The sequence below is a fragment of the Buteo buteo genome, chromosome 6, assembly GCF_964188355.1.
Source record: "Buteo buteo chromosome 6, bButBut1.hap1.1, whole genome shotgun sequence".
Classification (NCBI taxonomy): domain Eukaryota; kingdom Metazoa; phylum Chordata; class Aves; order Accipitriformes; family Accipitridae; genus Buteo; species Buteo buteo.
The window spans coordinates 17,903,280-17,924,671 of record NC_134176.1 but is presented as its reverse complement, the minus strand read 5'-3'; the positions used below and the strand labels follow the sequence as shown (position 1 = coordinate 17,924,671).

Sequence of the window (21,392 nt, the reverse complement as noted above, 5' to 3'; positions counted from 1 at the left end):
ATAACCTGACACTTCTCTTAAACTTGTCTCTACACTGATTTAGCTTGGTACACATCAGGAAACAAAAATAAAATACCTTCCTACATGAACAGTGAGCCTGCTCCAGATGAAGTTAGAACCAGAGCACAAGCAAAATGGGCAACATCACACCAGCAAACACCTGTAAATCTTCTCAGCAAGCACAAACTGTTGGATCAGTTCAGTCTTAGCCAATGCATGTACTAATTTTCTTCCTTGTGCATAAATAAGCTAGCTATTCTAAAATAACCAAATCCATATGGATGCAGACCTCCATACATGAAAAGCTCTGCTGATTTAAGAAAAAACACTTAGAAAATAAAACAGTGACACTCCAAGTGATTTCAGTACAAGCTTTGTGGAGGTAAAAGTCACCTTTCAGTTTGAATGCCTACTCTCTCACAAATAAAGGCCAGCATCCTCAGTAGATATCCCAACAACTTCCCTTTTCTCAGCCCAAACTGGACTTGGTTCATTTGGACAGAGTCCTGGAATGCCATTGCTATTCCACTTTCCTCTTCTGCATTCAGCTGTGGTGTGATAACTTGTCTATCAGATGTCTACCAATACTTCTCAGTTCTTCCTAACACAGGAAAGAGCCCAGGAGCTAAGTAAAAGAGGGGAAAAAAAAAAGTGGTGGTTTTTTCAGTTTGGGTTTTTTTGGTTGGTTTGGTTTTTTTTTTTCTTCTCTTCTAGCAAGCACTGAATATATATAACCAAGTCTCAGGTTTGAAGTTAATACCTTCCACCTCCTTCTACTTGGCAACAAGCATGCCCCAGAAGATGGAAGGAATGTGATCAAGTAATAAATGCAACTGTTCAATACCATTAGTATTCAATGCTTGAATTTGCAAAACAGGATTTAAATTAACTGAAAAATGTAAACACTATAAAAAGTTTCTAAAACATCTAATATATAAAATAATTTTATTCAGAGGCTTACCACAAGAACACTGTTACACATTAAGCCCAAGTGAGTATCGTGCAAAATTAATTCACTAAATTTAAAATATGTAACTTAAGTAATATAGGACAGTGTAAAAACAGTGTCATATTAAAGCTGTATCCATAAATATATTCATTTATATAAACTATATATGTATATTATATAAATTTATATCTTTATATAAGTAAAACCAAACATGCCAGGTTTCAGCAAAGGAGGAATTCAATGCAGAGTAGGCACTGTGGTCAGCCATTTACAGATGCCAAAACTTCCTGTGCCTCCTTTCAAATTTAACTATGCACTGCTTGGTCATGTGTATGCTGGCTGACATCTTGAGAGTATTTTGCATCTTGAATTCAAACATGTTGTAGTTCATGAATTGTATCGTGCCTCATGGCTCAAAACTGATCACAGCTTTAGTCCCACTACTGTCCTTAACCTCATGTATCAACTGAAAGTACAATCTTTGTATTTTTTGTTACATCACTAAATTTTACAAGATAATATTGTATAACCCATCTTGTATGTCCCAAACAATTTAAGCTGGCAGCAGTGATGAACTCTGTCCTGGAAGAAGCCCTGCCTTCCTCTCTTCATTCTCACATCCACTTTCCCTACCTTATTTGTTCATGGCCCAAATACTCTGAACCAGGTAAATTGAACCACATAAAACCAACCTAGACAAAAAGTTTAAACAATATCAGTTGCCTAATTGGTTTGTTACGGTATCACATAAATACTTGCACCAGCACAGGTGGAAAAAGAAAGAGGACCATGGAAACAAGCTGCTAGAGCCAGGATTGCATCTTTTGACAGGAAGGTGTACTTGAACCACTCATGGATTTAGGTACTTTTTTCTTTTTGGTTTGGTTTGTTTTCCTAGTGTCCACTTCAGCCTTTACACTAAACCTAGCCTACCTGCACAGAAGTCAGTCTTGCACGTAACCTGCTGAGACTAGTACAAATGTAAATACATCGCAGTTATTACATAAAATGCCAAATCAAGAATGCTGTTTCCCATGGTGAAAGACAGCAGTAGGAGGAGATGAATGTAAAAATGAAGAGACGACCCCAAACCATAAACAATTAGATCTTTAGCTGCAAAAGGAAACAAAGACTTCATCTTTCCTTGCAGAAGTTATCCTGCATACCAAAAGCTTCCCTATCTCGGCTTAGCTGAAGAATTTCTTTAATCTAATTTTAGCCTCAGAATACAGTAATGGAATTTTTTTGTTTTAAAAACTGCCACAGATGAAATTTTTCTTGCCTTTCTGTTAAGAGTTTATGCACATCCACATAAGTATTATCAAAAGGGAACTAAATTCAACATCTGCTGACCTACTGAAACAGGATTTCTTGTTGAGAGCTGCAACGCACACACAGATGTGTGTTAAGTATGTATACATGTACACAGAAAAAAGCTAAACTATGTCAAAGCTTGTTTAAAAAACAAGCCTGCACTGCAGAAATAGTATATGAAGTGTGTCATATGAAACCAGGAAGCTTTAGAAGCCAAAATTACCATCCCAAATGCTACAAAAAGCACAGAAGTGACTTTCAGATTATACCAATACTCAGAGCAGAATAAAATTTTAAATAAACACAAATCTAGTTGAAAGTTGCTGCACCTGAAATAAGTTTCTCAGTCTTCTCAATACTTGTCACACTGATCCTAAAATCCTAAGAACCTAAGATGACTTGCATCTGAGGTGTCTGGGCTGACAGCCAGGAATTCCTGGATTGGGAATTTTGATTTAACAAAAAGTCTGTGTACAGAATGGATTTGGGAAACAAAGTGTCACTGTTAACAGTCAGCATTCAATACACAGGTTTCAAAATTTTCTGTAGTCCAGTGGGATCCAATTAATATAAAGGGCAAGGTGGGGAGCGTTACAACATGTTTTACAAACAAAAACATTTTACTTTTTTTCCTCTCTAAAATTTTAAGACTTTTTTGTATTTCTTCTGGAGTTATTGCCATAGGATTATGCAATAGCATAATACTAAGACCAAAGTAGAAAATCATATAAAGTACATGCACATACTTGTACCAACATGATTTTTCAGGTTTTACGTTTTACTTCACACATTTTAAATTTACTATGAGTAAACGACAACACAAGTATCACAAGTATACCTTATTCATATTTGCTTAAGATTTGTATCGAGACCAAAATGCTATGCTATTGTGCCCCAACAGTTCCTTTCAAGTAACAAGGAAGTGGAACTGTAATGCAAGATGAGATGACAGCACTAAATTGGTACATGGGGGGAGGTTTAAAAAAAAGAAAAAAATTCAACTTCTAAAAGCAATAACCCCAGTAGGGAAATACTTCAACTAAATTTTAGCAAGGACAAACCTATTTTCATAGAGATTAGGTAGATAAATAACTAAAAGAGAAAGAACTTGTGAGAACAGACCCCTGCCACAGTCCCCAAGGTACATCCCACCAGCTTGCCTTAACAACCTGAACCTGTGTCCAGCAGAGCAGTGGTCTGGTGACCAATACAGAACCCTGAGCCATCATAAAGGAATTCAGGAACAATCCCATTCAGCAGAACAGTTCTACAGCTCCCATCCACTGGGGAGTGTCCAAAGCCAGCACCGGCCATGCTGGTTGTTACGCAGTATCACTACTGGAATTACCAGCTAGCAACATCCAAGGGGACAAGCACTTAAAAACGATGAGAAAGTTGCTTGTCGTTGGAGTTCCAACTGCCTTTACAGATGTTCATTTACTATCTACCTAATTTTCTTACTATCCTACTTGGGGGGGACGGGGGGGTGGGTGGGTGGTCCTCCAAGAGGAAGAAGCTGACAGGAACTGAACATTACCTGTCCTGACCCTCCTCCTGTTCCATGAACAAGGTAATCAAGAAAGATACTGCAATACTCACAAATGTTGCTGAGGCTGGAAGTCTCCAATCTCAAGAGCATACACGTTAAAGGACTGAATGCATAGGGGACAGCATAACTTGAAGAAATTGTGTAATTGGTAAGTAATTCCCTGTTCAAAGGAAACAACTGAAATTTTGAAGGACCAGCTGATTATATAGCCTGACACAGATGCAAATCCATGCAAAGCCTATTTTGAGTCTTTTTTTTTAAATCCTGGCAAGCAATCAACCTCTATCATTATTCAAAATTATCCTGATGATATAATAGTAAGATGTAGCTGATACAGCTGAAAGGTTCTGGTTTGAATTAGTACCGTATAAAAATGAGGAACAGAGTGTTCTTCATGATTTGGGTTTATGAATCTGTGTTATTTCATGATTTACTGCATTGGAAAGAAAGAAAATCCAATAAGCAAAATACCAGAACTTAAGCCACATCAGCAGTTACAGGAACAAGAGGGCAAGAAAAAGCAGATATAACTAGATTACGAAAGTGACTGCATTGCTTAGTGCTTGCTGAAAATTATGTGTTCCAGCTATCACAAAGAATCCTTTCTTGAAGTTAAGCATGCATTTTAAAGCACTTTCTTTTTCATGTAGTAGTACACTTCTGTATTAAGTTCTTTTAAAACTGAAGCAGCAAAAAACCCACAGTAGTCCTGGTTTTTTATTTCTAGATTTGTTGAGAATCTTAGGAATTGGCGGGGGGGGACATGACCCAACCTGTACCAATTTTCAACATGTCCTCTGAGGAATCAGAGTTAAAGTTACAAGAACTATATTCAAATAGAGTATAAAGGTGTGTCATCTTGATGATACATACACTTCAGAAAGTTAAAACATTGAGAAGCATTCTGGTAGTTGAAAAGACACAGAATGTATAGGAAACCCCCCTCTTTTCAATGCTGTCCTTGCAAATAGTGTTCCAAGTAGGGTTTTTGATGATCAGCAAAGCAATTCAGAGAATGATGTGAATGTCTCACATCCTAGAAGTAATTAAGTAAAGTCATTAGCAGGGAGCAACAGGTCAAATCATTAACAGCACTACAGAGGCATGGGACATAAACATATTTATATTCTGCTAAATACAGAAAGATTCCAGCACCTAAAACAAACAAATGCACACACAGACTAACTGAATTACAGTAGTACAATCCTGCCCAGAATAGGTAGTTCCTCCCAAGCAACTTCAATGTTTTCATATACCGGCAAATGAATCTTTATCTCTGTACATCACTGATCCTTCCAGCTGGTTGCAAGCAACCACTAATTAACGAAAAGTCTATTCTGATTGATGATACTCACATGAAAGACTTAACTAATGTTCCTGAAGTTGAATTCAAAACACTTCTTTCAGCAAAATCAGCAAGAAGTTATTTATTGCCTTCTAGGACTCTCTTGAAATGAAATGACAGCATGTATTCTTCAATGACTTTCCATTTTTTAGAAGTTCACTTGAAAGGAACATTATCTGATTCAGACACAAAACATCATTAAATCTATTTTGTAAGAAAAATCAGAGAAATCCTATCCACAAAATCGTTATCAATACCACTGAACAGAGCAATTAGGTATGAACATACCCATTTACAGGGAAAATGAGGACAATTCATTTTAGCCAATCTAGAATAATTGCAAGATATTCTGACATATTATGATACATTTTGAGGAGTCTAAAGGTTTTTCAAAAGACCCTGTCATGGTTTAACCCCAGCCAGCAACTAGGTACCACACAGCCACTCACTCACTTTCCCCTCCTCCCCCCATCCAGTGGGATGGAGGAGAGAATCAGTGAGAAAAAGTAAAACTTGTGGGTTGAGATAGACAGTTTAATAGAACAGAAAGGAAGAAACTAATAATGATAATAACAACAATAATAAAATGTCAATAATAATAATAAAATAATTGGAATATACAAAACAAGTGATGCACAATGCAATTGCTCACCACTTGCCAACCAATGCCCATTTAGTTCCTGAGCAGCAATCCCCCCAGGCCAACTCCTCCCAGTTTATATACTAGGCATGATGTCCATTGGTATGAAATATTCCTTTGGCCAGTCTGGGTCAGCTGTCCTGGCTGTGTCCCCTCACAACTTCTTGTGTCCCTCTGGCATTCTTGCTGGCTGGCCATGAGAAGCTGAAAAATCCTTGACTTAATGTAAACACTGCTTAGCACCAACTGAAAACATCAGTGTTACCAACATTATTCTCATACTAAATCCAAAACATAACACTATACCAGCTATGAGAAAGAAAATTAACTCTATCCCAGCTGAAACCAGGACAGGCTTCTTCTGAGCAAACAAAAACATGCTTTTGTTTTTTAAGAAAGGCAAATCCTCTTTGGTATAATAAATACATGAACACATCAGTTAAAGACAAAAAAAAGAACCTCCAAATTACATGAAAAGTACCTCCAAAAAAGGATCAGATTTATTTTTTTTTTAAAGTACTCTGCTTTTTTTTCCCTATTGAAATTCTGGCCAACACTCAATTGTCTTGTCAGGCAATGACTTAACTCAGTCGAATTTCAGCTACATTCAGCTTCAGATACTGGGATTGAATACCAGTCTGGTAAGACCACTGTTGTCTGTCTCCAGACACTGTCTTTCCTTTACTGCAGTAGTATCCTCAGTCATCTGCTCCTTTCTTTCTCCACGGAAAAAGCAGAAATGGAGCAAAAGTAAGAACTCTCCACATGAAGCTGTCCCACCTTTATACAGCATATTTCATGGGGCTTCCTATTCAAGTACTCCTTACCTGTCAGCAGGAGTGTTGCTTTTTGTGGAGCAGGGCAGATAGTCTTTCCTCTCTGCAGTTTTCACAATTCATATGATTTTATCCTATTTCCTTTGAGAGTGTCCCCTAAAGATTCCTGTTTCATTGAGAAAGGGAATTCCTCCTCTTGCTCGAGCTGTGACCCAACCACAACACAAGATGCTGTTTTCAATTAGCAAGTCTACTTACACAAGGAAATCTTGGCTCAAACCCCCAACCATATGGAAGATCCATCTCTGGATTTTAGCTCTGTTGCCTTCTCACATCAAGTACCACCTCAGTGGGGTATACCCTACAGTCTCCTTGTACTGCAGACATTTTCCCTTTTCTCCAGGCTCAATAATTTCACAGAAAGCCATTTACTCTGAATGAGGATCTGGGAGCTTCCTGTACACACAAGTGCTTCTAAATTCACTGCACAGTTACATTTACCACAGCTCCTCTCAGAACATGCTTTCTCTGAGAGTATATTAAAGTTACTAATAAGGCAATCCCAGACACTATGCTCTCTACCTACAGTACGTAAGCAGCACCTGTCCTCTCTTACAACTTGCTGCTTTCAATTCACCTTCAAAAATCCATCCTTTTGACCACACAGTTTTAGTTCCCTTATTAACTTCCACAGCCTTAAGAGGAACAGTGGTAGTCTCCGTCGATGACACTGCTTGGGGTTTTCCCAACAATAGCTCCAGCATCCCAATGTTGAAGCAGACTAAAATCTTGGACCCATGTACTGATCAGCCTTCCCATATGGGTGAACTCTGTTCATAAGTCAGTTTACCGATTACCTCTATCATCTTATTTTGGCTGCAGTCAACTCCTCATCCTGCCAGGCAGCCATTGCATCAGTAACAACATCAGCTTGTGGTATTTCTGTTGCTTGGAACCATTACTGACATAATTCCTCATTACTACAGTGTTTCTGCATAATCCTCTTCCTTTCTGCATGAGCTTCTGAGATGCTTGGTGACAGAACAATACACATCTCATCTACTTCCACTGAAAACCGCTGCCTGTGGCTAAAAAAAAAAGCTATTACCAATATTGCCATATATTCAAAATCATTTTCTCTACATCCCCCTCCTTAATATACCACCATTCTTTTTGTTCTGTACACCATTGTCTCCCTGTATCCTTCTGTCATCACACAACAGCACATTTCACCCAGGCAGCCTTTTCTCTTTGACATAACAAAAGTTTGAAGTATCAGTTGCCAGCATCATCTCTTCTACATTTAGGACTAATGGATTCATCTATTTACAACAGAAAAACTGGAAGGTGGAACATGGAAAGGTGTGGTAAAGAATACAAAAGGTAATCTAGTCCAGTCCACTTCATGAGACATATAAGGAGTTTTATTAGAGACATTGATTTTCCTCATTCAAGAAAGCATTAAGTCACAGCCATAAAACTGACAGATTTCAGCTACAGTTTAAATAGAGTTTCTACAGTAATAGTCACAAGCCACGACAAGTCTTGGATCCAACCAAAACACAGTTCCAGTCTGGATTCAAAACGCGTTATTTGGTGTAGGCAAAACAAAGTTGGTTCACCGACACTGTGGTTCCACGCACGTTTCTTCAGCAGCAGTGCTCACCTCAGCTACTACCACCATCTTCCCAAAGCTCCTCCATCGCCAGCAACCAGCTCAGGGTATTGTCTTGAGCAGGACTTTTCTCTCCAGTGTAATTAGCTCCCTGCACCAGTTTACCAAATGACCCAAGGAATGTCACCAGAGGAGGGAAGAACAGCACAAAAAGGCTGCTTGCTCCCCAGTCAAACACAACACGCAGTTTGACTAATATTCTTTTGGCACAGCCTTCAGAAAAATAAGAATTCCCAGTCCCATGCACTCATTCCTACAGCAGAGCTGTCCCCTTTCATTCTAGCAGACATTTGGGAAGCCACATAAGTCCTATCGGGGACCTGACTGGACCATGTTTGTTTTCAGCTGATCCTCTGGTGTGGCTGTAACAGCCACTGCCCTTAAGCACAGCATTCAGTCAACTACCACTTTCAATGTAAACATCTTGATATAAGTGGCTAGCTATAAGACCACTCTTGCAATACACTATTTCTCCTACACAGGTCTTAAAAATTTACAGTAGGAAAAAGATTACCTTCAAATTGTCTGCAAAGCAAGGGGAGCCCTAGCAGAAACAGCTAATTTACACAGCAGTAACTACCACTAGGATTCACCATTGCAGTGCTCACTGTATCTAGCTAGCTGAACTGCTGTTTCTTCTTTGGCCTGTACTTCTTTTGCTCTGTATTTGTGCAGCTTCTTCCTCCCTTCAACTAGGCCTTGGTTAACAACCCTTCAGATAGCAGCCATTACTACTGAAGAGGTCCATGGGGGTTGTTGCTTTTTTGAAGGCTTGGAAGATTTTAAATTTGCAGTGACAAAATATATGTGTCTAGGTATTAGTCATATGAAGAAAAAAAGAAGCCAAGCCTATGTGCATTTTAATATATTCCCCTCAATCCAGCAAATTCCTCCACCAATGGGGAGAAGCTAATGGTATATGCAGGACTCCCTGCCTGTCAGCTCTTCACAGGTACATCAGGGTGATCTGACACTACCAATGAAGTCAAACTAGCAGGGAACTGTACCTTCCCCTCACTCTGCTGCTCCAGTCATGGGGTCTTCCTGCTTCCCCTCACACTACATAAAGAGATTATATGATCACAGAACAAGTCATTTCAGATGGCTGATCCACCACTCCACTGCTGGAAGGTGTGACAGGTAACAGACAGGAAAAAGGGAATTCTTGCAGGTTGGTCTGACAGTCAGCCGCAACTGGAACAAGAACCCAGAGTTCTCAATATGAAGAGAGCAGGCTATTGCTATTAAACTGCCTCATGACTCCACTAAACTATACCGTGGTAGTCATCCTTTTCATCTTCCTCTCTGAGCTCATACTCAGCCTCAACAAGTCACTCCAGCCCGGCCCCAGGCAGACAGGCAGAGTCCTCCTTTGCAGTCGCTGTTTCTGAAGCTCAGGTTTCAGTGTTGACACTCTAGCTTTTCCCCTTGTCTCCTAACATGCACAGTCACTCCCAAGTCTACTCTGCTCACTGAAGCAGGCAGCAATACAAAATGAAACTGGAAAATTCATCGTGCATGATATTTAAACAACAGTTGACTCATTTGAGAGCTTGTAAACTGGTTATGGACTGCTGCCACCCTGAGCAAGTCTGAAATTCCTGGTTAAACCCACAGGCTGTTTTCCCTTTATTTAGATACTTCTAACATACAAAACCACAACCAACACGGTGATCTTACACCTGCTTGTATAAATCAGTTACCTCTGTATATACTAAGATTTTAACAGTTATTTAAAAGCTCGCACATTTAAAAGATTTCTCCTTTGGTTGGGGCTCTTCTATATGGTCCATTTAAATTCATTAACTTCAGCAGAAAATTTTAAGAGCCACACTGACTTCAAGAAGTAACATTTCTATCCTAACATCTGAAGCCAAGAAATCTTTCTATGCCATACACTTCAAAGATTTCAGCCATTTTAAAGATTGATATTTTAGTACATGCACATGAGAGCATGTACAGTAGCAAAATACACTAGTATTGCAATACTTTCCCTCACAAGCAAACTCCAGATACTTCCACAAACTATCAGAACCCTCAAAAGTTACACCAGTACCTCTAGCTTCAGTAGTTACCTTCAGTAATACCTTCCTTTAGATTCCATGCAAGTGTAGCGAGAACTAAACCATCACAAACTTTAAGGTATGTCCTCCCAAAAATACAGAAATCTATTTCAAATGAAACAGAAAATACACTTGCTCAAAGATTAAAGCAATCAATTAAGGAAGGAAAAGCTTAGTCAGAAAGCCAGTCTAGTAGTTAGTCTACAGTTAAGCTGGAGCTTTGTTTACATTCTCCCCTTGGCAAGAAAAGGAAGTTATGTCTTCCAGATTTCCTGCAACAAGCTCTCTCTGCGTTTCTAAAGTATTTATTTTTTGTCCTGTAACATGAACATGCAAGTTTTACAGAACAGTCAAAGGAGCATCACACACATTGACATAACATGTTGTTTCTAAAAATGGAGGCACCAATCATTTCCACATTTAATTTATTCAGCAATATCTACACACAGCTCATGTACGCAGGCTTTTTAAGATTGCACAGTTATGAGAGCTCGTGGGTTGGTTTTTTATTTAACTGTTTGCTAAAGCAAATCTGCCCTTTGAGCAGACTGATGATATGCTTTAACTCTTCCTTCTCCCTCCACAAGATTTGAAGCTTTTCAGCTGCCCCAGAACATCCAAAAAAATAGATTTTTTCAAAGAAATCAAAGAAAAGTTTTAGAAGGAATGCAAAAGTCTGTTGGATTGTACTAATTAGGAGATACACCATTAAAACAACCCATTGCTCTTAATCTCATTTTAGACCAAATTTTGTTCATCTTTGTCTCTTGTCCACAACTGACCTTGATACTACTAACCTTTCACATTCAAAGCAAGGGCAAAATGCAGAAAGGAAAGCCTTTGCCAGTGTGTGCTATATTTATCAAACCTCCTTTGATTCTTCCATTATTTGAGAAGTCCATCAATATACGGAAAAAAGTCAACATTACCACCAATTTCACTTCTCTCTCTACCCAGATGATCATTCCCACTAAACTCTCCGTTCCCTACTTGCACATTCATGTTCAACGAACAAGAACAGTTTTTAGCTGGATCAGTTTTCAGATTAACAAAAGGTTCATTTTAACTTAAAGGAAACAAGTTAATCTTGTATATGTGGAAAAAAAGAAAAGGCAAGTTCCATTTCCTTCCACATTTAAAACAGGGATGAAACTCGGATTCACAAGATGTTTAAATAAGCACTCTCACTACTGTTGAAGATCACTAGTGCTTAATACAGCCTTGATGCAGGTAAAACCCAGTCACAAAACATGACTTTTTAATTTAATTCTCCAGAAAAATAAGTTGGTAGCTAAAAACAGAATGAGGGGAGAAGGGAAGACAGAGAAAGGGAAGTAGATCCCCAAGATGGTGGTGGGGAAACATCTAGATCAGCACAAGTCTGTTAATCCAAAGTGGCAAATTTTGAACCAATAATCAGCTGAGGAACTATGCAGCAACAAAATTACTTTAGATGTTCTCAGCAGAGAAACTCAAACATCTTGAGAAACTTAGAGAAGACAAAACAAATTCTATTTTCCTTAAAATGGCAGAGCCCTGAGTAGTATGCACAGATCTTTTTGAAAGTTTGCTTTAGGACTGTACTTCTCAGTAACATCATTTTCAGAAGCACTGTCATTTAAGCCTGAAACCCAACTTCAAATAGTAAATATCCAGGTTACAGCATCAAAGTTCTTGGTTAAATGCAGTTAAAGACAAGCAGCTTTGATTCAGTGCAGAAATACATACAAGAGTCACTTTACCAGGGGTTACCAAATCTTCAGGTTTGTGTCTAGAACTACAAAGTACTATCAGAGAGGAGATAATCTTATACTGTATGGCAACCTTACTATGCTAGAAGGATATTTTGGCATTTCAAGTCCAAATGCACATTTCCAGAAGTCTTTATTAAAGGACTAAACCCTACAAAGATTTTAATGACCAAGTAAGAAGCAGGAGGTACTTTCTGATCCAGATAATGTATCTTTTTATTAAAAAAAAAAAAACAGGGACAGAAAATTATTCTCTTAAATATTATCTTCGGCTATACAAAAAAAAAAATTCAGCCAAGTTGGGATTTGAGAATCTGAGGCAGTAAACACACATTCTTATCCAAAATTTAGATAAGGTAAATCCCCAAATCACTCATGAAAATAAACTGCAGAGGAGATGGAGATGCTTAGTACATTGGGAAGGTGGGGAGATTCACAACGACAGTGACCAGCAACTCCTCATGCTGTGCTATACATTCCTTTGCAGGAACTATTGTGCTTACATCCAGCTCACCAGTAACAACTGTTGCCTCTCAGGAGCTGAAAACTACTGACACAGCTTAGATCCTTCTTCGTTCAGTATCAGGGCCATCACTACATCAAATAATACAACACTTCCTGTCTCACGTGTGCATTTTGTCAAATCAGCATTCTTCTACCATGCTAGTGCCTGAAGTACAACAACAACCCATTTCAAAAACTTCACAGAAGTACCTCATTACAGACTGACAAAGAGATCTTCAATTTAAAATGTGAGTATAAGTAATTCGATTGTATTTCAGTAAGCTGTAGTCACTACTAGATGGACTTTAAATAAATTCATGAACTTATTAACGTGATCTTCTCTGTTCACATTCTAGAGATTTTATATGTATTTCATTTTACCTCTCAAGACATCTAAAACTGAGATGCCCTTTAGAGGGTGAACCAAAATACAGGATATCAGCTTTTAATGTATTCCCATGCTTGATTAGTCTGATTTTTTTAAATTTTTTTTTTTAATGGATAATACAAAATTCCACTATGTCTATGCCTACACTCCTCCCTTCTCCAAGATTAAATCTTCTGGTCATTCAGTTAAATATCACAGGCAGCTTCAGAGGTTGTTAACCTTCTATGTATTTTAAGAAACAGACATCTAGGTACATGAAAGAAAACCTCTAAATGCCTCCACTTATACAAAGTACTCCAGCACAACCTCATATTAAACACTATGGCGTTTACATGGATTAGCACTATAATTATCACAGCAGCAGAAAGGCTTCAAATAGGAATTGCATCTTCCTAGATGAAGTCAAAGATCACCAAATCCACAGCAAACTCAGTTCCTCAGTTCCGATAGTCAAGGAACCACTCCCCCCCCCCGCCCCCCCTTAAACATCAAGAGACATCATGAGAACAAAGCTAAAGCAGAAGATCAAAAAAGCTGAAAGAATAAGGCAGCACCAGTCCAGAAAATATTGTCTCATTGCATTCTAGTTGGATTTATTATTTCAGAAGGCTTTTTAGTCAGCTCTCAAGCAGCATTTCCAATATTGGGGTCAGGAGAAAAAGTATGAAAAGGAACTTTCATCACTCATACTGATTATTTTTAAAGCAATTACAATAACCTACTCATCATAGAAGTTTTACATACCTCACTGCAGCACAGAGATCTGGCGTAGCAGATGATGATAAACAAAGCAGCATTCCAATTTCTTACTAATGAATGCAACGTGATCTACTGGTCACCCAAAAAATACTTCAATTTTCATATAAATAGCTATAGTTTTACTAAGTTTGATGCCTTCACAAGACCTTGGTATTCTTGCTCTCTGTATTCCAAACCTTGATTCAAATCTCAGTTCTGGACTATAAGAAAAAACAGTCTTCTCTGACCCAAAGTAAAATCTAAACCACACACAGATACATTTTGCGGCTCTATTGACGACACAGAGCTTCTGCAAGTACTGGGTCACAAAATAACATGCTCAACTAAAAGACGAAGCAACAGTCATTTACTACATTGCTGTTTCAACCAACTCCTTTGAGTTTAGCCATCATTATCATCAGTAGAAGTGTAAAATGGCTTGAAATTATCCTGAAACAGAGTTTTAACTGATCTTGGACAAAGCTTCCAAATTAGAGAATAATCTTGCATATAATTAACTAGCTTGATCTATCTCTAAAGCACTTCTCACTAGATAACACTGAGGATCTGAAGTGATGAAGAACGCCAGGAAGAAGATTCATCTTAAAAGCTGCAAGTTAGCATACTGAAATACTCCTGTATCAAAGAGGACAGAGTAGAAATAAAAAGGCTCTCTAAGAAGATGGGGAATGGCAGTAAAGCAGTACTAGAAAGAGATTCTTTAAGAGATTTTAAAAAATTAAATTCTACCCTTTACAATTTACTATAGTGGACTGGAAACAGGATATGATAGGTAAGAAAAGCAAAGATGGACAGAAAAGAAATCCAGTCTTTCTAATACAGGAAGAACTGGACATACAATGAAGTTTGAGTGTCATACAAAACATACAGTATGACCACTGAATTCAGACAAGATTTGATGATAGAGATCAAATAGGATTTACAAAATCATCAGACATTTATACAGATAACAGCTAGTGTTAGAATGTCAAGTTTGAAAAATAAAGCAAGATCTCTAGAAGATACTACTGAAACTTAGAAACTGATTCAGGAAAATGTTACCCCCAAATGTTACACCCCCACACCTTACTGAAGGTTTTTTCTTCTTAATCAGTTTTGCCTGCTGTTAAATCTTTTTGCATGCTTTATCACTCTGGTATAACATAATTCCTGTTTTTCATTTGGTTAAATGGTTTAAACCCACTGATGACAGAAAAGCCCCAACAGGCTGAACACATGCTTGCAAGCCCATCAGTTGTTAAAGTATACATTCAGTAGTGTTCAGTGTAACCTTGCATAACACTTACACCCAATAGAGCAATCAAATGAGATGTAAGTTTAACTAAGTATACAGTTAAGTAAGTACTTCAATCCAAAACACTTTAGGCAACACAGTCTCACCCCCAGGTCCCCTTTACCAACCTGACCTTGCCTCTACACTGTGCCAGCAAACAAACTTTCCACAGCAATGTGATGACCCAGATCAGGGACCTGATCTGAAGGTATTTTGTGTTTTAGTGGTTTATTTTTCAGACAGATCAGTTTCCTGCAGTGCTTCAGAGTGAAGCCATATAAACAGCTCTACCAACACAGCTGAGGAGACTGTGCAGGAAGCAGGAAAAAGCAGCTGTGGACTGCAAGTGTTTAAGCCAGTATTGCCACTAAACATCTATCAAGAACCTCACTAGCATCCTTATAAAGCAAGAAAGCTATCTGCCATAGTCCCAAGGACAGAGAATGACAGACGTCAGATCCCCTTTAGTTTCAGGTGAACTTGTGACATGATCTGATCTCTTTGTTTCAACACTGGAAACTAAAACATCACAGTCAGAGAATAAGATGAAAGCATAATGCTAAGACTTTACAGAACTTCAGACAGCAAGGTATGAAATGTGTTGCATATGCCACCATTGATATTCAACTCCTTTCTATACATTTTTCCTGTTGCCCTTTTCTACTCCCCCAAACACACAATTTTCACTGTTTCTACATAAAACACACAGGGATTTCTGATCTCCTAGCATCCATTCATTATGCAGAAGGCATCATTACAATTGGCATCTTTCTTGGGAGACATGCAGGACAGACTGGATAGGCACAAAATGCAAGACTAGCATCAAACTTTGCATCTGCAGTCCGTTCTTGTTATAGTTCAGGCATACTGGTAAGGCAACATATGAAACAGCATTCTAAAAATCCACAATAGCTTTTGTCCAAAGATTTAAAGATACATTGACAAGCCTTATTCTTCAAAGAACCTGGGTAATGAAACAGATCAATGACTACATGACTCACTGGAAGCTCACCTAACACTCACATCTGAACTAGGATTTCCAGCCTCCACTGCATGCACATTAAAGTTTGTGCATCAGTTTTCCAGACTTGTGTGAAAAAACAGTACAAGCCACTGATCTGGTAACAGAAATCAAAACTTATGTAAAAACATTCAGAAAAAAAAAAAAAGAAAATATACAGTTAAGACTGAAACTCACAGTTTTATATCAAGATTTGCCATAAAAGCAGTCAGATTCTCATTAGTATTATTAAGAGCATAGTTATTCCTTCTTAAGAGTAATCTCACATTTTATCTATACATCTTTTCTTTGATTAACGTGAACTAAATGCAGTCCATGTGATATGTCTGTAGGATGTTTTGATTCATCTTACTTTTTATCTCTGAAAGGCAGCCAGCCACAACTATCTTGGACATCACTGTGCAGCCAAGACATCAGAATACACTCCCCTTTTCTTGCATGTGGTCTGGTATATCAAGACTAAACTAGCATCAGGGTGGCAGGAGGGACGGGGCTAGTGTCACACCTCCTCCTACGGCCACGTGCAGGACCACAAGACACCACAATGCCAGTGCAGCCTGCAAGCAGGACAGAAGACGACGTTGTCCAAGCCTAGAATTCATTGCCTACAAGCCTCTTGATTAACTGTCATCAGCGACAGCTGTAAACCTGACATTATGTATGCAGCAACATGAAAGGCCGCTTTCAGAATGAAGACTCAATATTTTGTTAGTCTATTCATCAAGCTCTGACAGCCCCACTGAATTATACTCAAAGAGCTGGCTGCAAAGACAGCACATTCTACTATAATTTAACAATGAGCAACATACCTTCACAACACGAAGTTTTGAGCTTCTTGGACAAGCTTGAAAACTAAGAAGGGGGGGGGGGGGAATTTAAAAAAAAAAAAAATCACTATGACAAGTCCATGCAAGTCTTCCAGGAGAGCTTATAAAAATAATTCTATTCTTTCATGTATGACTCTTTGCAAATCAGTCAATGCCAGCTGTAAGCATTACACCACTACTGTATCTATGACTCAGCAAGGGAATCTGGACATACGAAGAAAATTCACTTACATTAGTAAGAGGCAAGGATTTAAAAAAAGCCAGCAATTACAACAGTGCCACAGAAAATGATCCAAGATGACTCACGTCTGTGCTCCTTATATGTTTAAACACACAAAATTAGATTAGAATGTCAAACCCATTTATATATTGGCTAAAGTTTGAAAGCAAGTAAAACAATGCTTAATGCAGCTGAGCCGAAATACAAAGGACTCAATAGCCTTTTTCATCTCCAAAGAACAAAAACAAACACTGGCTGTACATTCTACACAAAATACTGAACTCTATTTCCAAGATTACCTGTACGTAGTCCAACTATGCGAGTCTAACTTTAAATCTGAATAAAAAACAGAGAGCAATCAGCAGCTTCATGTTGTAACTTCAGATACAAGCTTTATTCGCCAAGAGAGTCATCAGAGGTTTACATATAAGCATGAACAGATAGTTACATTTACACAACATTATTTGATGCAGCAAAGTAGCAAGTTCTTAAATGGCTCAGTTATGCTTTGGTCCATCAACTAAGACTAGTTAGAATTATATTATTCCAAGAAGGGAGAAAACATCACAAGCCATACCTTTCCAATACACTACCTTCATCCTGATATTCTACAAAATAAGCACTCAGACCTTGCCTTTTAAACACCACAGTCCACAAAGTCTGTGCATTACTAAAAACCACTTGTTTCACATCTTCAGAAATAATCTCTATAGAATTAATTTTGTTGTTGGCAGCAGACTCTTAGTCAACAAAGGGAAGAGGGGAAAAAGGAAAAAGAAATATTCATTGATTTCTTAAGAAAAAGGTTCAAACAGAGAGAGATCTAAACTCACTGGATCTAAAAAGAAATTCCCCTCCCTGCACCTCCCCATGTAAAGAAGCATACTAATACAGCACTAAGATGAAAGTGGTCCGCAGGTTACATCTGAAACAATAAAGGAGAATCCTAGAAGACTAATCCTCTTCCCTAACATCTTTCAGACAAAGAGGATAAACTTTAACTCATCGAGCTTCTCAGTGCCTCGAAAAAAGTTATGAGCACTATAATTTTGTATCTGAGTTTCTGTTTTTATTTTTTCCATTTCTAAATGAAAACAGAGCATGCAATATGTGGTAAAACCTGGGGTGACCACATCCCAGTGGTGCATCTGCCAAACACTTCAGAGTGGTGTATTACGTTACACTGGTTTGGAGCAAAGCCTTGAGTGATGCTGCATTCCCTAAGCTAAATTCCCACCCAAATAAAGTATCATTGCATCAACACGTATTTTATTATCTTACTATCATATTTTATGTTAGCACTTGACAGGAGTGTCATCCTTCACGCAAGGGCCTCAAATAGGATGGCAGGGGAGAGCAAGCAGAAGCACAAACCAACAGCAAAGCACTATCCCAACCGGCAGCAGGAACATTCCAGAGGCACGAGCATGCACATCATCGCCAAAGCTCTCCAAGTTTCTCCAGGAACACCACGGTAACACCTACGTGGAGCGGAGCAAGACGAAGCCCCGCACCCCAGGGCGGCAGCAATCTCAAGGCCGCAGGAACTGCCAAGGGACGGGCCGAACGGCCGGGTGCACAAGCGGCAGCCCCCGGCCCACAGCGAGCGAGTGCGGTCGCTCTCGCCCCGGCCGGACACAAGGGGAGCACGGCAGCAGCGGGAGCAGAAGCCCGGCCCCGCACCGGCTCCTGCGGGAGGCCACTCCAACAACCTGCCCAAGGGTTCCACGGGGAGCGGCGCCGGGGCCGCTGCCGCCCAGGGCCGGAGGACCACACCGCCCCGGCCGGGCAGGGAGCGCTCCGCGGGGGAGGGGGGGGGCGTTAAGGCAGGACCCGACGGCGAGAAGGGGCAGAGGCGAGGCCGCTGCCGGCGCCGCGGACCGGGGACCGCTGCCGGCCGGGCCCGGCCGCCCGCGGGAGCGGCGGGAGGCCTCGTGGGGCGGCGGGGGGCCTGCACCCCAGCACCGCCGCAGCGGCGCAGCCGGCGGCGGAGCTGCGGGCTAGGAGCGACGAGGCGGGCGCGGGAGGAGCCTGCCCGCAGTCGGCGCGGGACGCTGCCGGCCCGGCGGGGCGCGCACCACGGCCCCAGCTCAGGGGAACCCCGCCGCGGGGGCGTCGGCGGTCTCGCCCCGTCCCACTCGCCGCCGTGACACCGAGCCCGGCCCCCCTCCCAGCCCACCCTCACCGCGCGGCTCCCCGTGGCGCCTCACCTCCGGCAGCCGCTCGCCGCCGCCATCCTCCCCCCTCAGCACCGCCCACTCCCTCCCGGTCCCGCTCCGGCCGCCGCCATTTTGATCCGGAGCCCCAGACTCCGCCGGGCAGGGGGGGAGCGGGCACGGCGCCTGCGCAGCGGCGCAGCGGCGCCCGGGCCACGTGGTCCGCGGGGGGGCGGGGCGCCGGGGTCCCGCCCGGAGGGGGCGGGGCGGGGCGGGGGCGGGCTGCGCCTGAGGGGGCGCCCGGCATGGCGGGTGGGCGGGGCGGTCTCCTCTGTGGGTGGTGGCTGCGAGCGGCCTCGGCGCCGTTCGGTGCCGTCCTCTGTCACGGCTGTGGCGGGGGAGGAGAGGAGGGGGGCGGCGACGCGTGGCGGCACCCGCGCCGAAGGGGAGCTCCCGCGTCGTGGCCGGGGGCCCTCGGCAAAGCGACCAGAAGGCGTTACTCTGAGAGCCTTCGCAGCTTCCAGTCGGCCCGGGCTTCGGGGGCCTCGCCCGCCAACCGGCATGATGGAGGGTGGCAGGACGGGCGGGCCAGGTGCCGTGGGGCTGCCCGAGCGTGGAGGGGCCCCGGCCCGCAGCCCTGGTGTCGCGAGGGAGAGCTGAGGCCGGGCCTCGGGGGCGGCTGCGCGCCAGGTGTGCCCCTGACAGCAGGCCCCTTCCCAGGCGGGCGTGTTTTGCTTTGTGTGACAGATCTCACGAGCTTGTGACACGCAGGTACAGAGGTGTCTGCAATGGAAGTGGTTTGTCAGCACGCGTTCTTTGTCCTTGGAACTTCCCTAAGCTGCTTACGTTAAGCTTATGTTTAGCTCCTTGCTTTGCCAAACTGCTGTGAGCTTATTACAGGCGCAACAGTCAGATTCCAGTTTTATTGTTCATGCTACGAATATCTACTCTTCACCTGGCAATAAACTCCAACCACCTCCCCCATTTCTGATAACCTCTCTCAGCATCAGAAATTAGCATTTCACACATCTAGGTGAAAGTAAGTGCCAGCAGTAAAAACGTTTGTAGCTTTTCTCACTGTGCTGGTACCACTCCTGCTACGTTTTCTTCAAAGAAGGGTGCGTGTAGATAACAGTCAGGATCAGAACATATCAGCCACAATGTCTGTAAGATCACTGTTTTCTAAATCAGAGAAAGTGACCAAAAATACATGTCGAATTGTTATTAGAACAATAAAACCACTTAAGTAAACCAAACTACTTGTGCTCTCTAAAAGTACTAAACACCATGTGTCTATGTATGAGAGGGTCTGAGAAAAAAGTTTCATGTACAGGCCAAAAATCTGATGAATTCACATGGCAGAAAATATTCAGCAAGCTGAAAGCCACATCTGTGATCATTCTTGGTTGGTAAAGGCAAGCTATGACTGATTATATTCCCTCCTGACTTTGCTGACAGTCCATTTCTGGAGGGAAGCCTTCCTCCCACTTGGCATCATGCTATCCTCCAACCATCTCTGTAATTAACTTGCCTAAATGCAGCAGACCTCCCTAACTACCACTTGGTGTAATATCCCATAATGCTGAGCAGCTGACCAATAAGCTAGGAAAAAACAACCTCTAATATATTTGCCCATGCTATTGACTGTATTCTTACTGGTTTCAGCCTAGAAATGGAAGAGAAACACAGTTGGGCTAATGGACAGTATCTTGTACTCCTTGGGGGTTTAACCATCTTAGCTATTTATATGGTCTTCAATATTGTAGTATCCGAGAGAAGCACAACCTTTGACTTCCATATCCCACACGGTAGCAGACTGAGATGAGGGAGGTTTTATAATTGCAATTTAATAGATGACACACTGTCAGGGTTATGCTTATATCTGTTCAAGGGGGACTATGCTCTGTAAATAATATGTCTTTGCAAGCTGCTGTTGCTGTTGTCAGGAGAGCTAATAAAACTGACTGGCAGGCAGAGCTCAGCCTCTTTGAGCTATTGCCTGCTAGAGCCTTACCATCTTCTATTTCTGTTTCTTTTCTTGTGCCTGCCCTAACCCACTTTCCATTCCCTGCTATTAGGAACCACAATCATGGAATACCACATACACAGCATTCAGCTTAGTTCTATTTTACCCTGGTTTTCTGTAGGAATGAGGTATATATGATCCTATTGCCTGCCTGTG

General features: G+C 41.3%; 1 protein-coding gene across 2 annotated transcripts in view; it reads right to left on the bottom strand.

The window, feature by feature from the left end:
* The window catches only part of BTBD7 (BTB domain containing 7), a 60,378-nt gene extending 40,995 nt beyond the window's left edge, over positions 1 to 19,383 (bottom strand). For both annotated transcript variants that reach the window (XM_075029923.1, XM_075029924.1), the window contains exon 1: positions 19,265 to 19,383. The gene's annotated coding sequence lies outside the window, so the exon portion shown is untranslated. The remainder of the gene's footprint in view (positions 1 to 19,264) is intronic.
* Positions 19,384 to 21,392: the final 2,009 nt, after the last annotated feature.